Below are 24235 nucleotides of genomic sequence, written 5' to 3'. Positions count from 1 at the left end.
CTTAGAGAAAGCTTTTGACAATGTTGACTGGAATACTCTCTTTCAAATTATGAAGGTGGCAGGGGTAAAATACAGGGAGCGAAAGGCTATTTACAATTTGTACAGAAACCAGATGGCAGTTATAAGAGTCGAGGGGCACGAAAGGTAAGCAGTGGTTGCGAAGGGAGTGAGACAGGGTTGTAGCCCATCCCCGATGTTATTCAATCTGTATATTGAGCAAGCAGTGAAGGAAACAAAAGAAAAATTCGGAGTAGGTATTAAAATCCATGGAGAAGAAATAAAAACTTTGAGGTTCGCCGATGATATTGTAATTCTGTCAGAGACATCAAAGGACTTGGAAGAACAGTTGAACAGAATGGACAGTGTCATGAAAGGAGGGTATAAGATGAACATCAACAAAAGCAAAACGAGGATAATGGAATGTAGTCGAATTAAGTCGGGTGATACTGAGGGAATTAGATTAGGAAATGAGACACTTAAAGTAGTAAAGGAGTTTTACCATTTGGGGAGCAAAATAACTGATGATGGTCGAAGTAGAGAGGATATAAAATGTAGATTGGCAATGGCAAGGAAAGCGTTTCTGAAGAAGAGAAATTTGTTAACATCAAGTATTGATTTATGTGTCAGGAAGTCGTTTCTGAAAGTATTTGTATGGAGCGTAGCCATGTATGGAAGTTCAAAATGGTTCAAATGGCTCTTAGCACTATGGGACTTAACTTCTGTGGTCATCAGTCCCCTAGAACTTAGAACTACTTAAACCTAACTAACCTAAGGACATCACACACATCCATGCCCGAGGCACGATTCGAACCTGCGACCGTAGCAGTCGCGCGGTTCCGGACTGAGCGCCTTAACCGCGAGACCACCGCGGCCGGCTATGTATGGAAGTGAAACATGGACGACAACGAGTTTGGACAAGAAGAGAGTAGAAGCTTTCGAAATGTGGTGCCACAGAAGAATGCTGAAGATTAGATGGGTAGATCATATAACTAATGAGGAGGTATTGAACAGGATTGGGGAGAAGAGAAGTGTGTGGCACAACTTAACTAGAAGAAGGGATAGGTTGGTAGGACATGTTCTGAGGCATCAAGGGATCACCAATTTAGTATTGGAGGGCAGCGTGGAGGGTAAAAATCGTAGAGGGAGACAAAGAGATGAATACGCTAAACAGATTCAGAAGGATGTAGGTTGCAGTAGGTACTGGGAGATGAAGAAGCTTGCACAGGATAGAGTAGCATGGTGAGCTGCATCAAACCAGTCTCAGGACTGAAGACCACAACAACAACAGGTGGTGAATGTACGAGTCCAGTAAGAGACCTTGAATAGCTTTACCATGGCAGGCAGGTGCGTCTCTCAGTTAGGGCGCTGGATGTCAGCCGCTGAAGTTACATGCAGCAAGCATTCTTAAAACAAATGTTCGCTCGGAACACATTGCGACGCTACACACCCCATAAGAACCTAAAATTTCTTTTAATTATATTTTATGGTTCTTACTGCGTCCAAAAGTTGAATCTTTAAGTACTACGACACTGTTTATAAAACTTTGTTTTCCTCATTTAACCAACTATCTAAACTACATGACAGTATTGTATGCACATACATCGAATATCAAATTAATTTACAGAAAATCTCCATCTTTCTCCAAAATCACATTTTTCTCAAAATTAAATTAGAAAAATGTTTACATTGAACTTTTCTTGAAATTACAACCTTCTCTGAACTAATTTCTTAATCTTTCACTTTGACTTTAAGCAAAAATAGTAGTTTTCTTAAGTCGCTTTAACAACATTCAAAAATTTACTAGAATACAATTTAGGCACTGTGAGGGGGTCCTTTCGTGAACCAGAAGAGAATATATTCACTTCGATATGGTGGTCGTCTTTTTACTTAACATTTCTCTGACAACACATTGGGGTTCTGAGAACTGTCTCCGATGAATAAAATGGGTTAGGATCACTTCTAATCAACACTTACATGTGGGTCACACCATGGCTCGTCACTGGGTTACATAATTCCAGCTCTTAGTTACAGATTGGAGTTCTCTCTCTGTCTTGTATCGGGTTCTGTAGTTTTTCCGTACCTGCAAAAACAGTACATCTAAGTAGCCATGCTTAATATCAACATCCTAACCTAACACACATATATACTTTATGTCAGCAATTGCTGCACTCAAATTCGAAGACAAAGAACTCCATAAAATTTTTTCGAAAACTTTACTGTTCTTTTTAGATTTACTTCTCCCATTTACACAAAGCTTTTTTCTCAGACAAATTCATAGTTCATCAAAACTTAACATCTTATATACAGTAGTTAAATTCAGTATTAATCATCTCAGTAAAAAGTGAATTAACTGTCCCTCAAAAAATCTACAGTTAGCAATATTGGCGCTACTGCTGAAATCTTTTTCCAAAATCTGTTTTAATCACTAAGCAAGTTACTGTTACAAATTCTGCTGAGTAACAAAAACACTCTTTCTTAACTCTCTTTCAGAAAACCCATTTTACTGCTTGCCTTCACACAAATAAGCTATTGTACACAAAGAACAAAACACAACATCATAAAATATCCTGCAAAGTTATCTCCGCCACCATCTGCGGCTCTGAAAAACATCATTACACATTACATAAAGAAATACAAAATTATTGAGCAGTTAAAATCATTCAGTCCACCTCCTGCAGTCCTGCAGCTCCTTCTTACAAAAAGAGAAAAATAATTTTATAAAGGCACTGCAATATTACTCACATCTCACATAATACTATTTACAAAGAACATCTCTTCTATAGAAAAGTCATCATAAAAATCTCCGAAAAATATCCTTGCCATCCTCTGTGGCTTTAGCAAAGTCCTCACATTTATCCTATATACAAAATTTACCATACTGTGGTAACAGACTGAAAATCTAGCTTCTGTAGCTTCCAGCAATAGACGTTAGACACATCTTTTCTAAAGTATATAAATTATTGACAAATACTGACAATAATCCTTGAATAGGAAATATGAACATAACTCATGCCACCTCTGTGGCTCTGTACTTCTCATACACAATATTCAAGAAAAATACAAAAAGTCGTTATAGTAAAGTACTGAAACCATTAGCCAAATACTGTGGCTCTTCGTTACACATAACTGAAGCTAACTCTAGCCAACTCCTGTAGCTCTCAAAATACCTCTAACACCAGTCAGTTACTGTGGTTTTTATCAACTCATGATCAAATTACGAAATATATATAGTACACACAAAGCAGGTACTTATAGAAAAACATTAAGCCCGACTCATGCCAACTTACGTGGCTCTCCAACACATGTCATTCACTATATTCAAGAAAACATACATTATTGGCAATATTAAATACACTTTAGTCCATCTCTCTGTGGCTTTCAAATCATTTATCTTTATGTTAGGTTTGGTCAGTATTTTAGTCCATTATTATAATTAATGTGTCAATGTAATTTTGTGCTATTTGGTCCATACAAGGGCCTGCGCAAGAATGTGAAAAAAAAGGGAAGCAGTGTTGCTACAATGTTCACATCACTCAACATGTCCGTAACCTGTTGGTAGTGCTGAGTGGCAATATAAGGAATTGCAGTGGATGTATAGAAAAGTGTGCCTTTGCCATTTCCAAAGGTGGAAAGCAAGGACGCATAAATTAAAGAGACAGGTAGGCGACCGGTTTACGAAAACGAAAACTGAAGGAATAAACCGATCAGCTGGGCACTCTGCGGGCGCTAACCACAACGTGTAAGACACACGGCCCTGGAGGAAGAAGACAGGACGGGGAAATGGTAGTAATCCCGTGTAGTTACTACGGTTTTAGACTTCTTTCTGAATGTATCTCTTTAAATCAATAATGTGTCTTAATCCAAAAAGTTTATGTGACTTCACATACTCCAGTCTATACGCATTAGCATGCGGTTTCTCTATAACTCTAAGGGGTCCTACATACTCGTCTGTAAATTTCTTAGTTTCAGCCGTAAGTTTCTTAGATTTTTCCGTAGTCTTTACTAGCACCAGCTCACCAATCTGGAAGCTAGTGGGACTAGCTCTTGCATAATGTCTCCTTTTTTCTTTCCAATGCCTTTTTTCTAATACTGTCACGAGTTACCTTCTTCTTTTCTTCCATAGGTAATTCTGTGATTTTAGGGAATTCTATTAGATCAAACAGGATGTTGTTAGGTCTAGTACCTCCCATTAATTCTACTGGAGCAAAAACTGCGGCTTTGTGTTTTAAATTATTAATTACTTCCTCAAAGTGCCCCAAATAATTAGCCCATGCTGAATACTTCTTATGACAGCATATACTTTTTACTTAAACAATCTTCAAAACGCTTAGATACAAACTGTGGACCATTATCTGACAAAATAGCTTTTGGCACACCAATGTTGACAAAATAGTTTTTCTCTAGTTTACTTATAATTACCTTAGCGTTAGCCTTCTTAAGCGGATAAAATTTCCCATATTTAGTAAATCCATCTACCAGTACGAACACAACTTCCTCTTGAAACTGGTAGCGGGCCGAAAAGATCTATTGCTACTAAATCTACACTCCTGGAAATGGAAAAAAGAACACATTGACACCGGTGTGTCAGACCCACCATACTTGCTCCGGACACTGCGAGAGGGCTGTACAAGCAATGATCACACGCACGGCACAGCGGACACACCAGGAACCGCGGTGTTGGCCGTCGAATGGCGCTAGCTGCGCAGCATTTGTGCACCGCCGCCGTCAGTGTCAGCCAGTTTGCGTGGCATACGGAGCTCCATCGCAGTCTTTAACACTGGTAGCATGCCGCGACAGCGTGGACGTGAACCGTATGTGCAGTTGACGGACTTTGAGCGAGGGCGTATAGTGGGCATGCGGGAGGCCGGGTGGACGTACCGCCGAATTGCTCAACACGTGGAGCGTGAGGTCTCCACAGTACATCGATGTTGTCGCCAGTGGTCGGCGGAAGGTGCACGTGCCCGTCGACCTGGGACCGGACCGCAGCGACGCACGGATGCACGCCAAGACCGTAGGATCCTACGCAGTGCCGTAGGGGACCGCACCGCCACTTCCCAGCAAATTAGGGACACTGTTGCTCCTGGGGTATCGGCGAGGACCATTCGCAACCGTCTCCATGAAGCTGGGCTACGGTCCCGCACACCGTTAGGCCGTCTTCCGCTCACGCCCCAACATCGTGCAGCCCGCCTCCAGTGGTGTCGCGACAGGCGTGAATGGAGGGACGAATGGAGACGTGTCGTCTTCAGCGATGAGAGTCGCTTCTGCCTTGGTGCCAATGATGGTCGTATGCGTGTTTGGCGCCGTGCAGGTGAGCGCCACAATCAGGACTGCATACGACCGAGGCACACAGGGCCAACACCCGGCATCATGGTGTGGGGAGCGATCTCCTACACTGGCCGTACACCACTGGTGATCGTCGAGGGAACACTGAATAGTGCACGGTACATCCAAACCGTCATCGAACCCATCGTTCTACCATTCCTAGACCGGCAAGGGAACTTGCTGTTCCAACAGGACAATGCACGTCCGCATGTATCCCGTGCCACCCAACGTGCTCTAGAAGGTGTAAGTCAACTACCCTGGCCAGCAAGATCTCCGGATCTGTCCCCCATTGAGCATGTTTGGGACTGGATGAAGCGTCGTCTCACGCGGTCTGCACGTCCAGCACGAACGCTGGTCCAACTGAGGCGCCAGGTGGAAATGGCATGGCAAGCCGTTCCACAGGACTACATCCAGCATCTCTACGATCGTCTCCATGGGAGAATAGCAGCCTGCATTGCTGCGAAAGGTGGATATACACTGTACTAGTGCCGACATTGTGCATGCTCTGTTGCCTGTGTCTATGTGCCTGTGGTTCTGTCGGTGTGATCATGTGATGTATCTGACCCCAGGAACGTGTCAATAAAGTTTCCCCTTCCTGGGACAATGAATTCACGGTGTTCTTATTTCAATTTCCAGGAGTGTAGTTTGTATTGGGGTTCCACAGAGTACATCTGTCGTATAATGCTATTACTAGCTCGTGCGTTTTGACACCGGTCACAGCATTCCAGCCACATCTGCACTCTGCGCCACATGTTGTCAAATATTACAACTTCATTTATCTGGACAATGCATTTACGTGCTCCATATTGCCCATTTTTATTATGTACAAAATCAATTAACAATTCCACATGTTGTTAAGGGAAACAAATACGCCAATCCTCGTTATTGCTCTTTCTCCTCCTAAAAAAATATCCTTGTAAACTTGAAAATATTCTGCTAGCTTTGGAAAATCGTGGCGGCCTATTCTACTTTTCACCAATTTAAGATTATCATCCTGATTTTGTTCTCGTCTAAGGTTCTTACAGATGCGTTTAATTGGTACCTCTTACTGGAGTTGAAATACTGCGATCAATATCTCATCACAATCCCTGTTCGTTACAGGATCACCCCGTGCTCTTTATTCTTTACACTTCTGGATAGCGCATCTACCACTACGTTTTCAGCACCCTTTATATACTGCATCTCATAGTTAAATTGTTGAAAATACGTAGACTACCTCCTGAGTCTACCATGTTTGAGCTGACATCTATTTAAATAAGTTAGAGCACTATGGTCCGTAAAAATGAACACTTTATGTCCTAATAGGTACTGCTAAAACTTTTGCAAACCGAAAACAATCTATAAAGCTTCCAGTTCAGAGATGCTGCAATTTTTCTCCGCTTGTTGTAACGATCGACTTGCAAATGCGATCGTTTTTTGGACCTGTTCTTCTCCAATCATCTTAGTCTGGAACAATTCTATCACCAGGCCGTAACCACAGGCATCTCATCCTAAACAAAAATGTTTTGAAAAGTCAGGATGATTCCAAATCTGGCTGTTCACTAGTGCTTCCTTAAGTTTTTCAATAGCGGTTTGACATTCCAGGGTCCACGTATAGGGAACATTTTTTTCAGCAATTCCCTTAAACAAGGATCATTAAATAATTGCCCTGCCACAAATTTGCGATAAGATCCGAACAAACCAAACATTCCTTTTAGTTCCTAACGTGTGGTCGGTGCTGCATAGTCCCTAATAGCATTTATCTTACTTGGATCGGGCATAATTCCTTCCCCACTTACTACATGTCCCTGGAATTTAATCTCTTTTTTGACAAATCCTGTCTTATATAACTTCAATTTCATCCCCCCTGTTTTAATAGCATTTAACACATTGTCTAACAACAAACAGTGCTCTTCCCAAGTGGGAGTCGAAATCAACACATCGTCCACGTAAACAGTAATTCGCTTCGATAACTGATCACCTAAAACCTGAGTCATTGCCCTGACAAATGCACAAACATTGACATTCAACCCAAAAGGCACAACCTTATACTGGTAACATCGTCCTTCTAACAGGAATGCTGTGTACTTCCTGGATTCCTTAGCCAGAGGTAGATTCCAGTATCCACACGTAACATCCATAGAAGTAAAAAATTTAGCCCCTTTAAACTTCTATAATAGTTCTTCAATGTTTTCTGGCCTGTCACTCTCTAGTAAAACAATCTTATTCAACGCCGTAGCGTCTAAAATCAGCCTAATTGAGCAGTCCTTCTTAGGTACTACAACCAGTGGGTTACTGCATACACTAACAGCCTTTTCAATTATCTGCCAATCGAGCATTTTCTGTAATAAGTCTCGAACGACTTCCTTATGCACTTCTGGAACGGCAAATGGTTTTTTGAAAAAATGTGCATCTTCTTTCACGGTTAAGTAGCATTCGTAATTTCTAACTAATCCAGGCTGATCAGAAAATACTTCACAATGTTTATTCAAAAGTTGTCCTAAATTGTACTTTTGAATTTCAGTTAATTCTGTAAGTTCCTCTAATTTCTCTTCGATCCTAATTCTGACACTCTCTAGTTCAGAAGGATCCACTTCTTTTCTTTCACCATATTCACTATAGCCTGCGATCAATGCAGCCGCCCTACAGTATCGTATTGGAATATCACTTTGTTCTTCGTTTACACACTGTCTTCTTCCAATGAAAGAAGTAACTACAGGTTTTCCACTTATTCTTATAATTACATCATTGGACCCAAAATTTACCCATCCTTCATATTTATGCAAGAAGTCGGCACCCACCAACATTTCCACACTGAGTCCATTTATAAGTAGAAAATTCTGTTTTCTGGCCACCCCACTTACAGTTATGGGTAATAGGATTTCTTGTTTAACTACTTTCTTAGTTTTTCCAGTAGCTACAATAATGTTTAGACCACTCACTGGCATGATAACTATTTCTTTATTATTTGGGAGAGTATTTACCAAATTCTGAGATACAGCACACACTTCCGAACCGGTATCAATTAGACAAGGAACTTTTTCTTCAAACATCCTTACTTCAATAATCGTTTGTCCTACATACTCTCTCCTGATTGCATTCTCAGGCCACTTCTCGTCTGTCGAATCCTACTTCCCTTGTGGAAATCATACTCACATTTACTGGGTCCTCCTTTTGCTTATTATTAGTAGTGGCAGCTTCCACAAGTCTGTCCACTATTGACAACTTAAAATACTCCTCTAACTTCTCAACATAAGTTTCCTCTGATTCTGCAACCCCTTCCCAGGTATTGTCAGAAATTTCCACACCACTTTCTTCTTCCCCTTCTTCTGATTCTACATTCTTACTTTCTGAAATTACTTCATTTAATTTACTCAAAACTTCCTCGACCCTTACTCCCGCATTAATTCCACAATTGATAAGTAGCCTCTCATTTGTTTCGCAGTGCTGATTCACCACTATTTCCTGATCTGAATCTTCACTTAAATTTACTTGTTCCTTAACATTATGGTCCTTATCATCTTTATTTGCACTGTCTCTGTTATGTAATGCCACAATATTTACTGGATATACCTTTAGTTTCTCCGTGTCACTCTCCTCTGCTGTCTTAGTGGCTAAATTATTATTACCAATATGTCGTTTTGTAGGCGCCTTCCTTACAAGGAGTGTCGCTAGCGGGTTTAACCTGTAATGTTTTCGTCTGCGAGCGCAAGCTTCATCGTAGACCGCTAACAGTTTTCCTGCCGGGTGTTGTTATTATGTCTAAAATGCCTGTCATCGGGCAGGCACCGCCTCTCTGTTACGTCATCAGCTGACAGCTGACGGCAGTCGTAATACTGAACCCGTTCATTGAACCTATTCCCACTAGTACCTCCTCGTCCTCAAAATCTATCTCTATATCCACTACCTCTTTGGACGCTGATTCTGTTTCCATTACGTTCACCTCTATTATCATTCTGTCTTCCTTTAAAAGACTGTCTACCCTTTCCAGATAGTGAATAAATCTATCAAGTTGTCTGTAGGAGCTGAAATTATTTTGTTTCTCCAGTACAATGGCAGCTTATTTTCTAACCCCATAATTATTTGCTCAGTTTCTACTTTTGAACTTAGGTACGATAAAGTAGTAACCCATTTTTGTACAAACCTTTCAATATTATCTTTCTTGGGATCGTATCTATCCGCTGACCAATACTTATTCACAACATCCTGCTGTTTCCTCTTGCCCCAATATTCTTCAGAAAATGCCTGTTTGAACCCCGCCAACTTATCATACTTATCGGAAGCTAAATTACCCCAAATTCTAGCTTCCCCCATTAAATTAGATGTAATAAAACCTATTTTTTGCTTGTCATTCAATACTTTTAGTAACACATCATCAAAGTTGCTCCAAAATTGTTTCAGGTGCACATTCTTGTTTGAAACAAATTTTAAAAATTGTCAGTGAGTTACATATGCTATTCAGATGAGTCTATTACACTGTTAAATAGGATACTACCACTACTGCTGTTGACATACCATTCTACTTTCGTTAGTCTACCGCCATGTTCACACAAATGTTCATTCACACTGGTACCTAACTGACTAATGCTAGTTTCTAAGTTAGTGATTTTATTAGCCACTTGTGCTCCAAAGTTTGTACACCTGTCTTTCTCTTCTTTAATTTTATTTGCTAAGGTAGCATGGTTAACCTCATACTAATTTTCTACACTCTGTAAGACGTCGTGGTCTCCTGATCTTCATTGCTTACATATTCTGCCCTCACAATCATATTCCGCACATCAAGACGCTTCATTCGAACCCAAACTCGATAAGATAAAGTTAATGTTGTATGAATTCATGTAAACGATATGCAAATAACTAGTGAATCGCAAGTGCGCACCGAGATTGAAATACTCGAGGCTGGCGTACACACACACATTCAAGACACGACGGTCGCAGGGGCTTTTAGTTCGGGAGAGGCAGACTGCACGCTAGGAGGCCGGTCCCTTCAGAGGATGAGTTAACCTATCTACGTCGGCCAGCGACCGCCCGTAGAGCAGACAGCATTTGCTGGAGTGAAAGGCATAACAATCCCGTATTCGGCTTAAAAGCAAATTCCGCTACATTGTGTGGGAGCGCCCAGCCTACGAATTCTTTACAAACATAGCACGCAGTTTCAGAGGTTTTCACAGGGAGACAGCAAACTCCAAACGCCGATGCTACAGATTTCCAGACTGGTCGCCTTAAACAAAACGTCATTCTCCCATTTTAGAAGAACAATGCTGATTGTCAGACGATATTCCTGATGCCTTGAACTGAAGGAATAATGGAAGAGATCGAAAGATATACCCCTTCACTTCTGGCGTGGAGAGGGGCCATTCTGTTGTCGGTCTTGGAGCGAGAACATGTAATGAGAGTGTGTGCACTCGTATGTGTACTCAAAGAGTGAGGAACAAGTCTCTCCTCAGTACTTCACTGGGAGAGCACCTCTGTCGAGAGTGAATCAGGATGCGACTCTATATTGAGTCCTTGCGATTAAGCGTTGTTCACTGTGTTTGCCGCCACACTTATTGTGCGGTGTGAACGGACAGAGTTATAGTTAAACGCCTGCGAGCGAATTTTTGAGTGCCATCGCGGTGGACTGGTTATCTGACCAGTGTACCACGCCAATAGTTAGACTACGGGCGAATAGGAGTCCTTGACTTCATCAAGGTGTAGAGAGAGTTTGATTGGCGAAGGTCACTCCAGATAGAACGAGAGTTATCTTATTTGTCAGCAGCGAGTGGCGCAGACAGCAGTCATCGCAGCTTATGGTATTGTGCGCTACAGCTCTTGCGAGCCCCATATTTCCTCCACAAAGTACACTTCATTGCATTTCACACGTGACAGCCTCGACCGTACCTATCAACATTCTAATGGATAATTATTCAAGTTGAGTAGGTGCAGCTCTCAGCCATTCTGCCAAGTCAATAACAATCTTAAACTTTGTATAGAAATTTCATTAGCGAATCCTATACTTAAGAGGTAACTTCACATTCCGAAAAGAACCCGGAAATAACTTGTTTAGTTCATAACTAAAAGTGCAATTGTGATTTCTCAGAATTTTTGCAAAATAAATAATAATTTTCGTTAGTTTCATGTTATTCTTACACTAACTAGCACTACTCCAGTACCCAAGGAAGGAAGGAAGGAAGATTATGTTTTAACGTCCCGCCGACAACAGTACCCAAGTATCCCACTAGTTACGTAAGAAATTTTGTGAATTTTTGAGTCATTTCCTTACAGCGGACGACTCCAGAAGATATTTATTGCTGAAAGTTTTTCAGGCATTTCTCTTTAGAACGTTAGGAGCGTCTGTCTGACTTCTGTAGTAGTGTGGGAGTGGAAATTCCATCTTGCAGGAGCCACAGGGTAAAGGGTACATCTTAGATTACTCCGTTGCACAGAATGACAGAATAGCACCCACGCGCTCACAACTCTGTACATGTTCATGAATTTTATCCACTTCGGAATTGACATATTCTTTGAATTGTTGGCTACCCTGAGCAATCTGCTTAATCTGGGAAGTTAGTTCACTTTCCACTGTTACAACTGCAACAATACATTCTTACCTGACCTGATTAATTTCTCTTTTAATATTATTATTAAACAAAGTCAGGTTTTTTTCCATGAATCTCTCAAATTAGAAATTTTATCTTCCATTTTGGATTCCATTTCAACTGACAAATTATTATATCCCTGTTCAACTTCAGAATGCAATTCATTTATTTCAGAACTTAGCAATGTTTTAATATCTGACCCCATTTTACTCCTATTAGTATTCATCTGACCCATATACTTTAAAATATTTGCCAACATTTCTGACATATTGTTCTTTGGTTCACAAGCAGCTAACATTGGTTCTGGCTCTATGACTTTAACAGAAACAAGTATATTTTCAACTTCGTCTCCCATCATGTTTTGTTCACTATCAGTCCCACAATTAACATACAGCGAATCTGGAAAACTATTACTAACATTTGCTTATGAAACATCAAAACTGAAATTCTCAATCATGGAATCATTCTCATCTTTTACATTTCCCAAATCTACCCCCAGCCTCTCCTTTACTATTGCCTGATTATTTTCAGCCATTTCAGAAAGTTTTTCAGCACACACACGATGAAGTAAAACACTACTTAACTTTTGTCTTCAGACGTCTCCACCACGGCAAGATGCAACGGCGGGTCGGCACAGCAGACTGAACAAACTCAAGTCCAGTTTAAGGGCCATCGCGTCCGCCATGGCTCCAACTGCCCCGTCCGTCTGCTTTGTTTACTGCAGTAGCACGGCGACTGTCGGACGTCAGTTATCGGCACATCGTCTGCTACAGCGCACCATCAATTGTTCTCGCTGTATGGGACACTTCACTAATAATTTTGCACTCGAGTTCTTTGCAGCTGCGCTCCAACTGCAATTCATCAGCACACGTGTCTACTGTCCCACAATAGTTCCTTCATCACTCGCATGTGAATACTTTACGAGTCCATTTAAACACTGCTGCTTTTTATAAAGTTCCTACACACCCGAACTTAACTATTGTTTTTCCCGGCCGATAAAGCTCCAATTGCAGCGGGGCGAGGTTTGTAGTTTCTTTTTTTTTTTTTTTTTTTTCTTTTTTTTTTTTTTTTTTTTTTTTTCATTACATCGTTGTCGCTGTGCAGGCTGAAAATTAAAATTCACCTACCTCAGAACGGCGTCTGCTCGATATCCCTTCACTCGGCATCGTAGATACATATAAGATGATGTAAAAACAACGTTGATAAAAAACACCATCTAATATCTACAATTACTGACACCGCGCAACTCTAGTTATGAAAGAAAGTTCTGTAGAAAAACTGTCATTCAATTTCATCGGACAGTAAGAAAATGAATTGGCTTCTGGAAAATAATGTCCGAAATTTCGACACAAAAATGTTTGTTTTGTCCTTGATAGCCAAAAAAAATGGTACTATTCAGTCCACACTTAAACTATTGGCTATTTTCTTCCAGTGCACAACTCATACACATATTTCACACGCACAGCAGCCAGATATCTGTCCAAACCCAACCCGAATTAAATAACGTTTTCACAGTTATTAATTTCACCACTAATATGAGTTATTTCATTTGGTACTTCTTGTGGATTTCTAAAAAAGAAACTGCTCACCAAAAATGCTCAGTGGCTGAATACTGAAACAAGCCACGCGGATACTATGAAGGCCAACATTTCACACGCGAATATCTGTCCAACAGAAATAGTCAAAATCTCTGAAAATTCGCCAAACACTTCTCAACAGCAACTGCTATCGACTTAGCTCACCAATATCTCAAACACTAAGAAATTCTTCACTTACACATTATTTTGACTGGCACTAGTAACATGACGTTCAGAGCTAACGACCGACTTCCTTCTTCCACCCTCACTCCCAGTATAACTATCAGGTAACGAGCGGGAACCGTCTCAATTCTGATTGGCTGACCATACACGCTGCCAATCAGAATGCTCGCTCATGATCATACTTGCGCCAAAACTGGCCTGCACCAATCCTTATACACAGACGCATTTGCATCAATCTGACATGTAAATATTGAAGTAATGTTTAACAAACGGAAACGAAAAGACAATAATTCTGGAAATTTTCTTTAGATACAGATTTTACTCCAGCTGACTTTGTGGCTGCTCTGTTACAAAAGCAATCACACCTAGACATACGTCATCAGCAAAGTGCATAAATCCCCTAGGATCTTTTTCCCACGGCAGGCTTGTGTAGTTCTTGCGGGTTACTTAATACCGTATATAATGCAGCATTGAAATTAAACGAATGTCCCACATACACACTCTCATTTGCTCTCATTTACTCCCACAACCATATTAGACACAAATAATAACTATGTCTGATTTTTATATTACGAAAACAAAAAATAATTAAATTTTAATATGAAAATCTCAGTTAATTAATTCTGCACACTGAGAGTTTGGTTTATGTTTTCCAATTATACCAAAAGATAAACTACCATATTTCCTAACTGAATTTAGTTCCCTAAGTGTTGGTGTTTTTTTACTTTTTAGTATTTTTTTTATCTTCGAAACTATGATAGTTACAATGTTGAAATTTTTATACAACCTTCTCCTGAATAACAAAAGGTAGTGTACCGATTTTGAAAATGATTGAATAATGTTTAATATCATTTATTTAGGTTCTTATAGGTGGTGAATGTACGAGTCCAGTAAGAGGCCTTGAATAGCTTTGCCACGACAAGCAGTGACAGATGCTCGTGTGTCTCTCGGTCAGGCCGCTAGATTTCAGCCCCCGAAGTTACATACAGCAAGCTATCCTAAAACAAACGTTCGCTCGGAACAACTTGCGACGCTACAATACCACGAACAAATAGTGAAGGGTAAACAGCGCTAGCACCACGATTCTGCTGAACAGAAGAGAGTCGTGCCAACCTAAATATTCCACACCACTATATTAAATGAAATGTCGCGCTGTACCGGGTACTTCTGAGAAGGACCGAGCTAAACCGAGACAGACTAAGCCTGAGCCGCCACATCTGCCTCGTGTGCGGCTTAGCACGCCGTGACTGGCCTTGCATTAGGTGATTAAAGTTCCATTTTCGTATCCACTGTTCCTTGAACACTGTCTCAAGAAAAGATGTTATCTCCATATTGCAGACAACGCTATCTTCCACATTCAATGTGTTCCGTAAGCATTGTCACTTAATAGTACCAAACGGTAGTACATAGTAAATACACAAAACGTTTTACGTTTTCTCCCAAATACCTAAGAGCTACTTTCAAATATCGCAACTCTATTAACAAAAAAAATATGTTATTGATTTAGTTGTTCTCAAAAAACGCAAAAATACGAAATAAAACCACCTATAGCATTACGGTAGCATTGGCTTGCAACGCTCACAAGCTCAACACACAAATGTTAGGCACATACACCTCGCAATATCTATATTGAGAACAGAATATCTAGCAAAATATACCAATAATAACATCTCAAACTGGTCGTAGTATAATGTTTTATCTTTTTTGGCCCTTGGAGTACAGAAAAAGAACTAACGTTGAAGATGACGTGAATATTTATGGTGTTATGCAGACATTATGAAACTGCAAACAGCGCTGGACGAGAATGATGTTGTGTCTCACCCATCCTTGTTGGAGTAAGCTGTCTGGTTGATCTACACTCCTGGAAATTGAAATAAGAACACCGTGAATTCATTGTCCCAGGAAGGGGAAACTTTATTGACACATTCCTGGGGTCAGATACATCACATGATCACACTGACAGAACCACAGGCACATAGACACAGGCAACAGAGCATGCACAATGTCGGCACTAGTACAGTGTATATCCACCTTTCGCAGCAATGCAGGCTGCTATTCTCCCATGGAGACGATCGTAGAGATGCTGGATGTAGTCCTGTGGAACGGCTTGCCATGCCATTTCCACCTGGCGCCTCAGTTGGACCAGCGTTCGTGCTGGACGTGCAGACCGCGTGAGACGACGCTTCATCCAGTCCCAAACATGCTCAATGGGGGACAGATCCGGAGATCTTGCTGGCCAGGGTAGTTGACTTACACCTTCTAGAGCACGTTGGGTGGCACGGGATACATGCGGACGTGCATTGTCCTGTTGGAACAGCAAGTTCCCTTGCCGGTCTAGGAATGGTAGAACGATGGGTTCGATGACGGTTTGGATGTACCGTGCACTATTCAGTGTTCCCTCGACGATCACCAGTGGTGTACGGCCAGTGTAGGAGATCGCTCCCCACACCATGATGCCGGGTGTCGGCCCTGTGTGCCTCGGTCGTATGCAGTCCTGATTGTGGCGCTCACCTGCACGGCGCCAAACACGCATACGACCATCATTGGCACCAAGGCAGAAGCGACTCTCATCGCTGAAGACGACACGTCTCCATTCGTCCCTCCATTCACGCCTGTCGCGACACCACTGGAGGCGGGCTGCACGATGTTGGGGCGTGAGCGGAAGACGGCCTAACGGTGTGCGGGACCGTAGCCCAGCTTCATGGAGACGGTTGCGAATGGTCCTCGCCGATACCCCAGGAGCAACAGTGTCCCTAATTTGCTGGGAAGTGGCGGTGCGGTCCCCTACGGCACTGCGTAGGATCCTACGGTCTTGGCGTGCATCCGTGCGTCGCTGCGGTCCGGTCCCAGGTCGACGGGCACGTGCACCTTCCGCCGACCACTGGTGACAACATCGATGTACTGTGGAGACCTCACGCCCCACGTGTTGAGCAATTCGGCGGTACGTCCACCCGGCCTCCCGCATGCCCACTATACGCCCTCGCTCAAAGTCCGTCAACTTCACATACGGTTCACGTCCACGCTGTCGCGGCATGCTACCAGTGTTAAAGACTGCGATGGAGCTCCGTATGCCACGGCAAACTGGCTGCCACTGACGGCGGCGGTGCACGAATGCTGCGCAGCTAGCGCCATTCGACGGCCAACACCGCGGTTCCTGGTGTGTCCGCTGTGCCGTGCGTGTGATCATTGCTTGTACAGCCCTCTCGCAGTGTCCGGAGCAAGTATGGTGGGTCTGACACACCGGTGTCAATGTGTTCTTTTTTCCATTTCCAGGAGTGTATTTGCAAGAAATTAAATAAAAACGAAGTATGGCTTAGGGAGAAGTTGAGAACTGTGATTTAACGAACTGGTATGACATTGCAATACTGAACTGTGAATGGAAGAGATGAAAATGTGTGTTTACTGCAGTGTAATTAGAATAGAAGCTCTCTGAATGGCTGTGTTACTTGCTTTTTGCTTGACTATTCCCATGACCTTATATCGAAAAGGGATGGAGGGGACTGGAGGGGGAAGGGGAAAGGTAGAGAGAGGGACATGGCTTAGCAAGTGGAGGTGTGGCATAGGAATGCGGAGGGGCATGATAATATGTGTTTGCCCTTGCATGTAGGCAACACAATGCTCAATAGTCGATTTTGAAGTAGAGTTGGTACTGCACAAAGACTACAGGCTCACAGCTACAGCTCACTGTTTGCAGCGAATTAGCTGCGAGGCATGAAAGCAGACATGCGTGGCTCGACCTATTGACTACATCGAGCTATTTCTTTTAAACAGATCCGTGCATAAACACAGTACCTAAGATACGAGCAACTGCAGGTAAAGATGCAACTGGTTTGTTCCTATGCTCTGCTGTTTGGAAGAACAACTGCTCATCAGCAGTAACAGTTAGGTACAGTCGCAATTGGGGTTTTCCCGTCTGGTATATAAGTCTCATTCCTTTAGAATGGCAATTGTAATTCAAACACTTCACAGTATTCTGTGATCCAGGTCCCAAATTCAATGGCGTGGTTTGCTTGGGGGCTCCGAGCATAAGATTTTGCTTCAAGTCCATCAGAATCGACACCTAGGGCAGTAGCAGTACAGCAGGAGCAGCCAGGGTGACCAATAAGTTAAATATTTGTGCTGATAGTGTCAAATCGTGAGAACCTGCAGCGTAATCGTCAGCGATGGAGCTTCCAACGATTAAGCAGTCACCCAGCGTGTGTGGTTCAGATAATCTTAGTGGGCCACTTAGTCCAAAATCTGAAAGTGGTGATGTCGATAAGGACGATATTAGTGTGGCAAATAGACAGAAATCAAAGAAAAGAGATGTAGTTGCGAGTTGTTCAAATGTGTGTGAATTTCTAAGGGACCAAACTGCTGAGGTCATCAGTCCCTACACTTGCACACTACTTAAATTAACTTAAACTAACTTATGCTAAGAACAACACACACACCCATGCCCGAGGGAGGACTCGAACCTCCGGCGGAAGGGGCCTCTCAATCCGCGACATGGCGCTTCAAACCCCTCGACCACTCTACGCTGCATTGTTGTGACTGATTCAATGGCGTGGTTGAGGAAAATTCTGACAAACTTGAGCTCTAAAATGGGGATATTGGGTATAGCGATAGGTTCAATGAATACAGAGATAATTTCAGTAGAGACAAATGTGTCAGAAAGTGTAAAAGCTGAGGTGAAGAAAATTAAATGCAGTGTAGAAGGGATGATTGATTCAAAATTAGAAGTTATATGGGAATATTATGGTTAAAACCAAAGTCGACACAGTGGAAAAATGTTTCGGGGACAAGTTGGAAAAGATGCGCTACGGACTGGGTGACGATATTAAGAATTGTTTGCTGAGGCAAAATGCACTTGAGGAAGTGACCACGAAGTCTATCAACAATTTCTATAATTTGTCTGTGAGAGTAGTAGAATGTGAAAAATAGGTGCTTAAGAATAGAGAACATTTTGAAGCGTTATTGACTAAAGAAACTGTGGAGCATGAACAGCAGTTTAGGGAGAATTAAATTTCTTAGCAGCAAATCAAGCTACCATTGCAAATCAAGCTTCTACTGTGATAGGTGTCCTATGGGTTAATTCAGGAACGACAGTCTTTTGCATATGATGGAATATACCATCCAGCTCATTTTCTTGCTGCGTGTAGAGATAGTTTTGTGAGAGGAATGTCGGAAAAGGCAAAAAATAAAATTAATTAAGGCATCTTGAGGGAAATGCACGATCATGGCCCAATTTAATGAGTGCTTATTTTGCTACCTATGAGGTGTTTGCCGGCCGCGGTGACCGAGCGGTTCTAGGCGCTTCGGTCTGGAACCGCGCGACTGCTACGGTCGCAGGTTCGAATCCTGCCTCGGGCATGGATTTGTGTGATGTCCTTAGGTTAATTAGGTTTAAGTAGTTCTAAGTCTAGGGGACTGATGACATATGTGACGTCCCATAGTGCACAGCGCCATTTGAACCATTTATGAGGTGTTTGAGGGTTGCTTCCTGGACAAATTCTGGAGTGAAACGAAGCAAACGCGACTTCAGAAAGAGTTACTGGGCGGACTAAGTTTCGAACACGGAAGTGCCTCGATGCAGAATTGTCGTGTGCGTGAACTGACGATGTTGACGCATATAAATCATCTGCTATGAGTGTTGATGGTGATTGAGATGTCCAAGAGAATTTTTACAATGGTATTCTGCCCACAGTCGAACAAAGTCCATTGATGAAATTTTAGATTTTATTACGAAGCTTCAACAAGCGTTGAAACTCAAGCTAAATAATGGGAACAGTCACAGGGAAATGTACAATATCCACAATAATTATGGGTAATATCCACACTAATTATCACCGTAACAGTATTTTTCAAAGAGGCAATGGAAATGCTCACAACGGATATCAAAACCGAAACGAAGATCTGAGGCGCAGGAGCCGCACGAAATGCAACGCTAGGATATGTGATCGAGAAATCAGAGATCTCAGCATCTCAGGTCCGGAGGTGGCGCAATGAACCAGCGTTGAAAGGGAAATGTTATTTTAAAAATTCGATGGGTGTCGAAAATTGGCAAAGAAGCCACAAATTTTGTAGTTGGAGGTTATAAGAAGTAAGAATAAAATGGGGGATAAAAATAAGCATCGCAACCATAAACAGGGCGCAAAAGTGTTGTAAAATGTTTAGAGATTTTTGATAATGAAGATATGGGGCTGAAAAATTTATTTTGTGAATGGGATGTGCATAATGGAATGAATGTATGTGTGGTGGCAAATTTTGTGATCAGAAGAGAAGCAGAGGTGGATTTAAATTTGTTGGATATGGAATGTATGGCGAATTCTATTAAGTCACTAGCCATTATCAACGATTACAGTAATGTGGGTGAAAGTGAAGACGGCGAGGCTATGGCCTCACCAGCTGGAAATGTGGTGTCTCGATGGAAGTATGTGAAGGTATTTGTGAAAGCGGCGTATCAATAGCCTCGTCAGCTGGTGATGAATTTTATTATGAATCGGCGGAAGTGGGTGATTCATTGTTAAACGGTGCTGACGTTGCGAAGGTTGAAGCTATTGATTTAAGTATCTCGGACGAAGGAATTTGTGTATTTATCTCTATTGGTGAAAGTGAACCGATGGCTCATGAAACGGGAGAGGCGTCTGAGAGAAGAGAAAATTTAACGGAGACAGAGGTAGATCAGATTGTGGCATAATTAGAATGTACTTTGAATTTTAATGTGGTATGGTTCAATAACGGCAAATTATATAATGCATCGGCGGAGGTTGACGGAGTTATTGATGGTGATTTCCATAGTGTATAGACGGATGTAATGTATATTTCAAGTAAAGAAGTTTATAAGTTGTTAGTGATGGTAATGGAGTTAATGGTGATAAAGTTTGTAGTGATTCGGCGGAATTAAGCGAGGTTTTTTGTAAGGTAGATAAAGTTTTACACTGTATGATAAATTGTGAGAACATTTCAGCTACTGATATCATTAACTCAGAGGAAGAGACGATTAAGAAAGATTATCTACCTCCAACTCATCCTATAGATGAGGTGGAGGTAGATCAGGAGAATCTAGGAATGGATAATGAGATTGAAGGTTATTCTGAAATTATATGAACATAAATGTGGAAGAAAAAAGGTCGTTGAAAATAATCTTTTGAGGGAAGAGTGTTTAGAGAGGGGTGAAATTTAAAATGTGATGCATAAATGAACTTTGGTTGGTTTGGGGAAGGAGACCAGACATCGAGGTCATCGGTCTCATCGGATTAGGGAAGGATGGGGAAGGAAGTCGGCCGTGCCCTTTCAAAGGAACCATCCCGGCATTTGCCTGGAGCGATTTAGGGAAATCACGGAAAACCTAAATCAGGATGGCCGGACGCGGGATTGAACCGTCGTCCTCCCGAATGCGAGTCCAGTGTCTAACCACTGCGCCACCTCGCTCGGTGTATAAATGAACTGATCGCTGTTAATGATTAAAGAAAGTGTGCATATCTCGAAATTAAAAATAGTGTTCCAGCTGTGGTCACAAATTGTGTCTGTAAACGTAAGAGTCAATTGGTAAAAGACGAAAGAGGGCGCGAATTTTAACAAGTCAAAATGCGGAAAAAAGTGAGATTCATATGATACTCACACAGGCGGGGTAAATGTAAACGACAACGGTAGCAGACTTGCATCTTGTGAACGAAGAACTCGGTGAGAAAAATTTTTTTTGTAAATAATGGTACTTTCAAGTATAGTTATAAGAATTTAGGGGGCTATTTGTGTTTTGTGTAGGGGATGATTTGGTAAATTTAAGGTGTAAGTCATTAAGTGTGGAGGTACGACGTAATGCAAGGAGTGAGCTAACATTGGCCGCACAACTCCTGGTGCGTGAAGGTCGGCAGACAGTAATTAGTTCTATAAATGAGGAAAATAATTTGTACTGTACGTAAGATTTGGTGAAAAATTGCTACGTGTTATTTAAGTATCATTGCAGTATTTTGGATGGGTTTTTCGTGTGATGTATTTAGTTTGTTTGTAATTATTGCTCGCACAATATTTTCTGCGTGGAGATCGTCAGACCTCAGTAAAATTTTAATTGTTTGTGTGGGTAGAAAATGTGGTTTGCAAAATGTTAGCAAAGTTTTCGGGGTTTATTTCGTTGCGTTAATTGCATAATGTATTTTATTTTTGAATGTTTATGAATAGATTTATGTATGTATAATTCTGTGGATAAATGACATTTTATTGTGAAATTGAGTGAACATTTGTTAAACGTGTGATCCAGCTATTTGCTGAGTTGAAAGAAAAGTTAAATGGGCAGTTTCTGCACAGAGTAGTACTAGTTTTAAAGTTTATAATTAGACGCAATAAAATTGTAGACAAATGATAAAATATTAGTTGATTAATTGCGTCAAACAAGTTTCATTCCACGAAAGACGTGTTTTTTAGTGGGAACATAGAGTATTTGAAATGTTGAGCTAAATCAAGTGCCTACTCTATAAATCAGTTTTTTCTTGCTATCCTGCTTGTGAATGTATCGATTTCACTGGTGAGGACGTTTAGTGCCTGACCTGTGGGGATTCGGGAAAGTACCGATACGGGAAAACTGGGCGACGCGTCTATCGTCTAAAAGAACCGGCTATACTCTGAGCAATGACGGGCTTTAAGACAAACTGAATAATGTCTTCTTAAGCCCTCTGATAGCCTACAATTATTTACAGTCAAATATTAATGCAAATCTGAATATATTTGCGATCTCAGAAAAGTGACACGCATCCAATGAAACAACAATATTTCGATCTCTTTAAAACTCTAGAAGCTAATATTTCAAAATAAATAAACATCTACTCAATGAAACAATGAATTAACAATTTTGAATCACTTTACGCGACTTAAACAAACGATATCTCAGATGACAGCATTGCACAATAGCTATCATCTCTAGAAGCTAAGTACCTGAATCTATTTTATTTATTGATTTACGACGTCTTTTATATCTTTTTCATTATGCAAATGTTTGTGAGAACATCGTATTCTCCACATTCACTCAGCAAATGAATACAGCATGAATACCTTCTATTTTGTCATACTTTTGTATTTATTTAATTAACAGTTTACTATTTTGTCAGGAACTTTATAGATATGTTGATTGCAAGTGCTATTAATAAGTTGTGCTAGTTTAGAAGTGGTCAGTCGCATGTGTTGGCGAATGCGACAACTGAAACGAGATTCAGACGACGCTTCTGTCAGGAAGGCAAAAATAATGGTTTAAAAGATCTTTAAGACAATCTGTTTTTATCTGTCATGAGCACACTTGAACAAGAATGTTGACTTATTTATTTATGAACCAACATTTGTTTATACTTATTGTAAATGAGCTGAGGGTAACTGAATGCTTGAACTTTCTTTATTTAAATAGTTTTGTAATATTTTAGTTAAGTCCGGGAAGTGGTCAAGATGAATCAGATCATGTATGTAGAACCCGAGAATGATATATTTCTGGGGGGACGGCTTTCAGCCAATGAGAGTTGTACAGTGGCGGAACACTGCTGGAGTCAAGTGTGGTCTGGGAGTTCCCAGGTGAAGCGCTCAAGGGAGCGATTTTGGACACTTCGTGTCCTGTGCTGGCATGAGACAGATCATCCTATGGTACAGTGATTCCGACATACAGGTGATAGACTCTGGGCGGTGAACGACCCTTACCACACTTTAATTTTTTAAGGGATTTTATATTCCGAGAGGTTTGAATGTTCTCTAGAGTAGGATTTATTTCTGCTTGTATTACGGAAACGAGACAGACATTATATGAAGTATTATTCTTTGTATCGCCCGTGTTAATTTGTGAATCATGTTCATGAAGTCTGAACTGTTTTGAGCTGGTGAATCTTTCGTGTATTGTGCTCGCGAAATGGACTTCGTTCGTGTATCTTCGATGACTATTTAGTTTGGGGTTTTTCTGCCATTCTCGTAACGCTCTCAATGTAACTTTACTGCATCTGATGCGGGTATTTTCTGTCTGTACTTTAACAAAGTATCGTACAACCACTTCCCGTTTATCTGAGATGTCCTTTCTCGAATAAATGTCATTCAGCATAATTCTCGGTCGTCTTCATCAATTACAGAGGCTAGAACAGAAGTCTTTTTATTGGTTTATCTTTTATTTTATATTTCAGTGTATTTAATTAACTCGCAATTCTAGCCACTGCATAGACTGTTTAACAGCAGCATCACAGCTACAAGTCATTATTTGCAGCGAATTAGCTGCGGGCCATGAAAGCAGACGAGCACAGCTCAACACTATGACTATATCGAATTACTTTTTTTAAACGAAGTCGTGCATAGCCTCAATACCTAAAGTAACCGAGTAACCGCAGATAAAGACGCAACTGGTTAGCTCGTATGGGATGCTGTTTAGAAGAGCAACCGTTAGTAGTCGTCGCATATTCCTCTCACGATCCAAAAGATAGACTGCTTTCTTCATATGATCCAGAGCGTACATTTCTCTTCTCCCATGACCCAAACTGTGCATTTATCTCCTCCCCTGAGCCAACGAGTACATTGCACTGCCTCTATGATCCAAGGAATGCGTTTTTCTCCTACTGGCTTAAGAGCTATACACTTGTAAAACCTAATTGTTCTTTT

This window comes from Schistocerca nitens, chromosome 3, assembly GCF_023898315.1.
Source record: "Schistocerca nitens isolate TAMUIC-IGC-003100 chromosome 3, iqSchNite1.1, whole genome shotgun sequence".
NCBI lineage: Eukaryota > Metazoa > Arthropoda > Insecta > Orthoptera > Acrididae > Schistocerca > Schistocerca nitens.
Note: the sequence above shows the minus strand (reverse complement) of the source record.